The following is an 8,595-nucleotide window of genomic DNA, read 5'->3' as shown; positions in this document are numbered from 1 at the left end:
AGAACTGCTTGAAGAACATGCCGCCTCGCTCGTGGGGAAACACCACACACAGTGGACTCTGGTTAGAAGACTCGGGTTCGAGTCCCAGACTGCCAATTTCCATTCTCAGAGCCTCTATTTTTTTTTTTTTTACACAAGATGTGGGATTTGAGCTACATTGGTTTTTCCATAGCGTTCTCTGACATATTCATGGTTTGCAAACTCAATTTTAAAAGGACTCTGTGATCCAATATTATGGAGAAATATGGAGTTGAAAAGCTGCACAAGTTTTTTTCTTTTGGGGGTATTTTTTGAGGGGGGAATTATGGGACATCCCAGAACACTACTATGTTAACTTACATCACGAGTATTTGATCAATCAAGCAAATTTTTTTTTTTTTTTAAACAGAGGATCTTACTGATCAAATCTTCTGGGAACCGCTGGGTCAGATGATGCTGGAGATTCCTCCAAACATTCAACTGCCTGCAACTATAAGGTGCCCACTGGGGATCAGAGGAAGAGGAGAAGGTGAAAAAAGCTGAATGGGTCAGATGAACTGATTTCAAGGACATTTACCAGGCATCTGCTCTATGACAGATATGATTTTCTTAGTTTCTCTTTTGCTTCTCCTGGACTTGAAAAATGTAACACTGGTAAAGGAGGTGCGGACCACCACATTGATTTTATTATATTAGATTTATGGCATGCTGTTTTTATTGTGTTGAATTGTATTTGTTCTCAGTGCTGGCGGCAGATTTTACTGAAACTCGCATAGTTTGGTCTTACTGAGACTCATGTGATCGCAGAGCCTCTCACCCACATCTCTGCTGCATGCAATACTTCCTGGGCCAGAAACTCTTCCAAGAGTTAGCGCCCCAGAGAAAACGCCAGAAGTTTCGCCCGGTGTCTCTAAATGGACCAAGTGCGGTCAGAGAAGTTTCTCTGCCTTTCTGGGCCTCAGCGTCCTCACATGGAGAATAAGGAAGTGACCTAACTCAACTTTAAGTGACCTGGTTTAGCTCTCTTGGGCTCCAACCGCGGACAAGTCCTGAAGCGCATAGCTGAGGACACTATTGCACTGTAACTCTAAAGTCCCGACGTAGGAAATACTAAGAAATACAGTCTACCTATAAGTGTGATCAAAGATCTTCCCCCAAGAGGAGTTGAGAATTCTTGTGACAATAACCACGCTAAAAGAGGGGCAAGAGGGGTGCCTGGGTGGCTCAGTCGGTTGAGCAGCCGACTTCGGCTCAGGTCACGATCTCGCGGTCCGTGAGTTCGAGCCCCGCGTCGGGCTCTGTGCTGACAGCTCGGAGCCTGGAGCCTGTTTCAGATTCTGTGTCTCCCTCTCTCTCTGACCCTCCCCCATTCATGCTCTGTCTCTCTCTGTCCCAAAAATAAATAAACTTAAAAAAAAAAAAAAAAAAAAAGACGGGCAAGAATCCCAGATTCCGGGTCCTCTCACCAAGCAACTGTGTGGCTTGTAGACCGGATGTTTGTGTCCCCCTCAAAATTCAAATGTCGCAATCCTAACCCTCAGTGTGATAATATTAGGAGGTGGAGTCTTTGGGCGACCATTCGGTCCCGAAGGGGGAGCCCACATCAATGAGATTAGTGCCCTTAGAAAACAGACCTTGGAGAGTTCTTTGCCCTCTTTCATCATGGAGGATACGAGAAGTCAGCGGTCTGCCAGCAGGAGGTGGACTCTTACCAGGCACCGGATCGGCCGGCACCTTGATCTTGGACTTCCTGCCTGAGAACAGGGAGAAATAGATATCTATTGTCCCTAAGCCACCCGGTCCATGGTATTCTGTTACAACAGCCCAACCTGAGTAAAATACAAGTTAGTCCCCCCTCTCCGAGCTTGTTCGCGCACTTGTAAAATGAGAGAGTCAATGCCATGTGACCGCTAAGGTCCCTTATAGCCATCACACTCTGTACGTCTCTGACATGAGTCCAGAGCCTGTTCGTGCAGGTGTTTGGTAAATAAGAAAGAAGAGAAACGCTCTTGCAGGCAGGAGAAAGGTCAGAGGCCTCAGGAACTGTCACATGATCAAACCTTCACGATGGATAGTAGAAAAAGCCTGTTCTAAAATATAAAGAAGAAGGGTGTCGAATAACAGACGATAATGATTCATTCAGTGATTACCGTATGCCATTGACACTCGATTGTTCAACAAGTATCCTTAGGCACTTACTCTGTGACAGGCACTGTGTGCTAGTTCTGTGGATATAGCAATGGATAAGAAAGAAATAATTTCTGTTCTCATACAAGCGACATTTGCGTGCATGTGTGGGAATAGACGCTAATCAAGCAAATAAGCGAGCATGATGACTTGAAAGAGGCTATTGGTGAACGAAGAGACTTGATCGCTACGATAGCAACCCCAAATAACATTGTTATCTATTTATATTTTTGTTACACTTTAAACAATTTTTTTAATGTTTAGTTTTGAGAGAGAGAGCTAGACAGAGTGTGGATGGGGGAGGGGCAGAGAGGGAGGGAGACACGGAATCCGACGCAGGCTCCAGGCTCTGAGTTGTCAGCACAGAGCCCGACGCGGGGCTCGAACTCACGAACCGTGAGATCATGACCTGAGCCAAAACACCTGTCAGGGGGCATGGAAACTGTTGTCCTGATTCTGCGAAGCCATCACTTTGCCAAAAATTAAGGGAGAATAGACGCTGAGAAATAACTAACACATTCATGGATAAAGGTAAATAATTCAAGGGGTCTATCAGCCAGGTTAGCCTAGGTTATGTTGCAATAATAAACCCCAAGTCGTCGTGTTGTACGCGTCGTTGTTGTTTATGCCTCAGCCTGGGTCTGGGAGACAAAAGAATCTTTTCTCATCATCGTCTTAGAGGGACTTGTCTTGAGTGGTGCCAGTTACCGTATCAAAGAGAAAATAGATCTCTGGAACGTCTTGCATCGGCAAGAAAAGGCTCAGAATAATTAACGTCATTTTTGCTGACAAGTCATTGTCTAGAACTAGGCACATGGTCCCACCTAACAGCAAGGGACGACGGGTGTCATCCTGTTGTCCAGTCCACAGACGGAGGTAGAACTGAAAACATCTGGTAAACAGCACTGCTCACGACTCTGGAGGGTAATGCGACAGAGTGGCTTGGATAGGGGGAGGGTCTACCTCAAATACCATGGCCATGGAAAGCCTTTCTGAACAGTTTACTGGAGCTGAGACTTGACTAATGAGAAACAGGTTACAACCACGTGAAAATTCTCTGGGAACGCTGTCTTAAGTCTCGCTGTGGTCGCTGGGTAGAGGGGTAAAAGGACAACCAAGGAGGTCACCTGGAGGTGATTATCATATCTGGGTAGCCTCAAGAGGGAAGCATTATTACCATCCTGGTTTCAGAGAGGAGTAAACTGAGGCACAAGTCAACAGAGCTAGTAAGTGGCAGCATCTGAACTCGAACTCGGGCGTTGTGACTCTTGTGAAGCTTAGACCCCGTCAAGTTAGACGCCTCATCCTAGCCCTGAGGTAGACCTTCTCTAGGAGGGGACAAGTTTAGGACTAGCTATTAGGGCAGCACGTACAAGTGGCCAGGGAAAGAAGATGCTGAACGGGCCCACCAGAAGGCGGCAGAACAACGCAAGACTCTCGGACAACTCAGAGGAGTTGTGAGTTCTTGTGAGTAGATGTTTAACAGAAGAGGGAGTGGGGGGTACACATTGCTGGCAGGGAGAACAGTGGGTGCAAACGCTCACAAGCTTGGAACAGGGCTGCAGAGAGAGGGATGCTGACAGGGTGTGGCCAGGAAAGAGCCTGCAAGGTTGGCCGGGGCCGGTTTTGCCCACCAATAATCACGAAGAAAACGCATCAGTTATTCAAACTTCTTTCCAATTGCAATCTCCGTGACAAAGTACTCCTGTTTTACTCCAGCAAAGCCAGCTTCCCGAGGACTTCTGGAGGTCATCAGCGCGAGCAACGGTGACGGAGACCCACTGGGGCAAAGACAAGCAAGCAGCAGAGACTGGCGTTAGGGCGGATGGACTTTGGCCCAATCCCAGGGGGAAAGAGAAAAAATCCAGGAGTAAAACATGGGGCCTTGTGAGCCCACTCTGCGTCTTTCAGCTTTAGTAACTGCTGCTCTTGGCTTGTATGGCGAAGCCTAGAGAAGGAAGTTGATAGCTGGAATCAGCCGCCTCTGGGATCACCAGGCAGGAGCATGGAGGGAGCCATCTTGGACTCCAAGCAGATGTCACTAACATCAGACCATTCTGGCAGAACACAGGCAGGACAGAGAACTCCAACCAGCTTGCCGTGATCTTCAAGGTGCTCTGGTCAAACTAATAGTAAGGAAGTGGGTCAGACTCCCTACCTGACTTCATTTCCTAGAGCTCTCCTCTACCCTCATTTCACTGAAGCTTTGCTGGCCTGCTAATGATGCCTCAACAGTCCGGGTTTGTCCCCACATCCGTGCCTTTGCCCTTGGCCCCCTGTACCTGGAACACTTGCTCCCAGACACTCATTTGTCCACCAGACAAGACTGCTCAAATGCTACATCTTCAGAGAGGCATTCCCTGACCGCCTCACCCCGCCCCACTCAATTAGATGAATATCTTTGATGCTTTTGCTTCATTTATTTGTCTTCATAAGACATACAATTCCTGATGTTACAGCGTACATTTGGTTTTTCGTTTATTTGTCTCCCCATGGAACATGATCACCATGCAGACATTGTCTGCCATCTGTATGCCTATATTCCGAGGATTTAGAACAGTGCCTATCACGCAAACCGTGCCCATTCCATATTTGTGAACTGAGTGATGATTACGGCAGAAACACGTATGCAAACTTGATCCTAAGGGAACATAAAAACACCCAAGTTACTGGAACTGGAGTAAAAATGGAAACTGGAATTATGCCATAGTAATGGAAGCCACTTAGTTACTTGCCCAAGGCTCCTCCCATGGATTGTACATGGAGCTCAGGGTCCGGCCAAGTCCTGAGATGGTCCTTACTATGGGTGAAGATTGGAGATGTGTGTGTCTGAGTTAAGTCACTGCAATTCTCCTTTGTGAGTCTTCCTGAGTTCAGTTCAGTTTCATCTGAAACCCTCGCGAGTGGAGTAAGGACCCACGCTGGTGCCGAAATGTGCCATCAACACCCCACCCATCTACTCCTACAGAGCCCTTGCTTCTGGTCTTGGTGCTTAGTGGTAAGAGATGACTGTGATCGCAAACATTAAAGAAACTCGGAGCTGGGGTAGCTGGCGACATCCCTCAGTGTGTGTGTCATTTTGCCCAGCCTGGGGTCTGCTAAGAGCCTGTCGGCCGGCTCACTGTTCCTGTGGCAGGGCCAATTATCTCCATATTACAGCAACACGCATCCAGACCACATACCTTGACAAGTGCCACAGCTCATTAGGGTGATTACACACCCCAGAGGCTGCTCCACCGAGGCTCAGGTCTGTGAAATGGACTGTAGCCACCCTTGGCTTTCAGAGGTGCCCACCCCATGGTTTCTGCCACCCTTATCCCACACAACCAACGACAACTAAGGGAAATCGATATCAGTCTTAGAGTCATGAGCATATAACATGCCTAAGAGACCTCTGGATTTGGAGAGCCAAGATTGAGGTTCTCATCCTCCTTCTGCCTCTGATTTACCGTAAGACCCAAGGCGCATGGCTGAAGATCTCAGGGCTCAGTTTCTCCCCTGTAAAAAGAGGGCCTGACTAACTCCCTTCATTGTTGTAAAGATTGCTTGTGAGTTACTTTAATTATTATACTGAGTGCTGATTATCATTTATGACCATTTGTGGGAAGAGAACGGCACAAGGGGTCAGTGGGCTACCATTTGCCTTTTCTTTAGGAAACCAGACTGATATTATTATATAATTCTTTCATCCCAAGAATCACGCCTCCTCATTATAGAGCCTTTCCTATTTCAATTCCTGGGTAGAGCAATTTACATCCATCTTTAAAAATAGCATTGGCCAATGATACAAACCAACTTCCCTACTGCAAACCACACTTCTTTCCACCCTCCATGCAAGCCTTCGTTTTGGCTTTGGACAGTTGATACAACAAGGTTATTACACTAATATGTGGGTATTAAATACGCTATCTCCTCCAGCTAGCACATGTGTATTTTAATAGAATTTTTTAAAAACATTATCCGAGGAGGGGCACTTCTGGTGGACTTTTGGGCACAGGGATCTTGTGACTCGGAAGTCAAGGAAGGTGGTCAGCTTCAAGTATCACATCTTTATTCCTCGAAATAAATTCAGTTTCATAGGGAATCAAGCCCAAAGAACTTCCCTGCCATTCTTTCTGCCACTAGGCTCAGAGACTTTCAGCTTCTCTTTCTTCATGCACCCACCCAAACCTAGACAGGAAATACCTTGGAAAGCCAGGCTCAGAAGACTAGCTTGGTTATTCATTAGAAGGTGGAGAGGTTATCAGACTTGGGCAACATCATTTTTCCCCCCCAAAGTCCTTTTCACTAGCTGATTTCTACTGGCTCCTGGCCCGTTTTTCAGACATCCCGCCTCAGACTCTCCATTAGTTCTGGAAACATGGTATAGTGAGGTACCTCTCTCACCGTACAATGAGCAAGTTCAGGGAGGTGAGGTCCAAACCTTTTCTAGTACCATGATTCCATACATCCTCAATTGATTTCATTTCAATTAATCTCCATTCAATCCAATTTGCTATATTTCAATTCAATTACTTCCATTTAGTTTTGTAATTCTATTTCACTCAGTTCAAGTCAATTCAAATAAACTAAATTCCACGGACTCCCATTGGATCCACTATTTCCTGGTGTCCTAAGCAATTTCTAGGGCTTGAGAATCTAGGACTGAGCTGGGGAGAACATAGGGGCAGGCAGGAACGCCTTCATGACCCTCATCCAGGTGTGAATAAAGGTACCACCGGAATGTCTTTGGTCTGCAGAGAAGTAAGCATGAAGCATTGGAAAGGAAGTTGAATTAGGAATGCAGTGTGGCCTTGTGCTACCCGTAGGGCCCTGCACTCATGACATGCAATGAATACATACTCTTGAATGATTGAATGTAAATATTAATGAATATAAGAATCTCCTCCTTTCTCTAGATCTGGCTTTCTCTGTGACCTTGGCCAAGTCACATCGCCTCCTTATTCTCAGGAGAGAACTGAAGGTATTGCACTAGGCCGTCCAGATCTAAACCCCAGGCCTGAGACTCCATGAGTCCCCCTGCTGTCTCCTGGCCAAGTCCAGAGTGTTCCTCCAAGGAGCTGAGCTGGGAGAACAATACCCCATGATTGGCTCTGGCAGCTTCCCCAAGGGAAGAGCAGCAGGTGAGCAGGGGGAGCCCTGATTGCAAGGCCCATGATGAGCCGAGAGGGATTGATTAGCTGGAGCTTCTTAAGTCAAGTGGCTCCAAAATTCCCCCAGTGCGTGCGTCCCTCCCCTTGGCTCTTGTCTCCGGAGCCGTATGTTATGTTCCCAGCAACAGCCACCCTTCTCCATCTGACATTGCCCTGTTTTCCCTTACATGACTTGGGGTTTAAGGAGTTAAAAAAACATCGAGGGCTTACTGTATGCCCATGGGAGTTCTCTGATCTTCTTTAAATCCTCGTGAGGACCCCCATGCAATGCTGTTATTATAGATGACGCGACCCTCCACCTATTTTTTCCGTGGCCTTTGGATGTTGGTCAGTCAGCCATCCTGGGTTCTCTCCCAAACCAGAGCCCGATCAGCCCAGGAAGCAGGGCCAGTGCTGAACCCCAGTCCATCCCGCTAGAGTGGAGGCCATGCCCCATTTGGTCCAAAGGTAAGCCACCTCCCAAGTCTGATGCAATGGGGGTCAAGCAAGCAAGGACTTGGGTCAAACTGAGCAGAAGGTGGGGTCATTAGGTAGGCTACTTTCTCTGGGTCTCCAAGGATCCTGAGCCATAGGCACCCAATTTTGAGGGGTCGATGCCTAAAAGATGCCTATCCTTCTGCCATGAAAATACACCAAACCAGAGCTATCTCCCTCCAAGTCCTGTATAGGTCTGCAACAGAGGGGTGGGGGTGGGGGGGGCGGCTAGTGGGTTAATCAGATAATCCAATCCATCCTAGAGCTACTCACTCTGTTATCTCATTTTGGTAATCTGGTTCTTTGAGCAAGTTAAACAAATTTAAGGTGCTTAAGGAGAAAGGAGGGAGAAAGACAACCAGTGTTGAGTAGGTACTTTCTGTGGTGGTCCTCCAACCTGAGTGTGTATAAGAATCCTCTGGGATGACTTAAGAAAAGGCAGTTTGAGGCATCACTTCCAGAGATCCTCATTCATTCATTCGTGGGTTCTTTTATTCCTACTTACCAAACACGGTTCTAGGGGCTGGAGGCATAGCAGCAAAAAGTCTCTACTCTTATGGTGTTTATAGGAAAATAAGTGGAGAAAACACACAAGAAAGAAAGGACGAAGTATACTGTATATCAGGTGATAAGAGCTGTAGGGAAATATGGAGCAAAATAAGGGATGACAAAACTCTAATGGGAGTAGAGGTAGGGTCTATATTTTATGTTAGAGAAAGAGAAAGAGAATGAGTGAGGGAAGAGGGCAGAGGGTGGGAGGAAAGGGGAGAGAGAGAGAGAGAGAGAGAGAGAGAGAGAGAGA

This window comes from Neofelis nebulosa, chromosome 12 (genome assembly GCF_028018385.1).
Source record: "Neofelis nebulosa isolate mNeoNeb1 chromosome 12, mNeoNeb1.pri, whole genome shotgun sequence".
Taxonomy (NCBI): domain Eukaryota; kingdom Metazoa; phylum Chordata; class Mammalia; order Carnivora; family Felidae; genus Neofelis; species Neofelis nebulosa.
Note: the sequence above shows the minus strand (reverse complement) of the source record.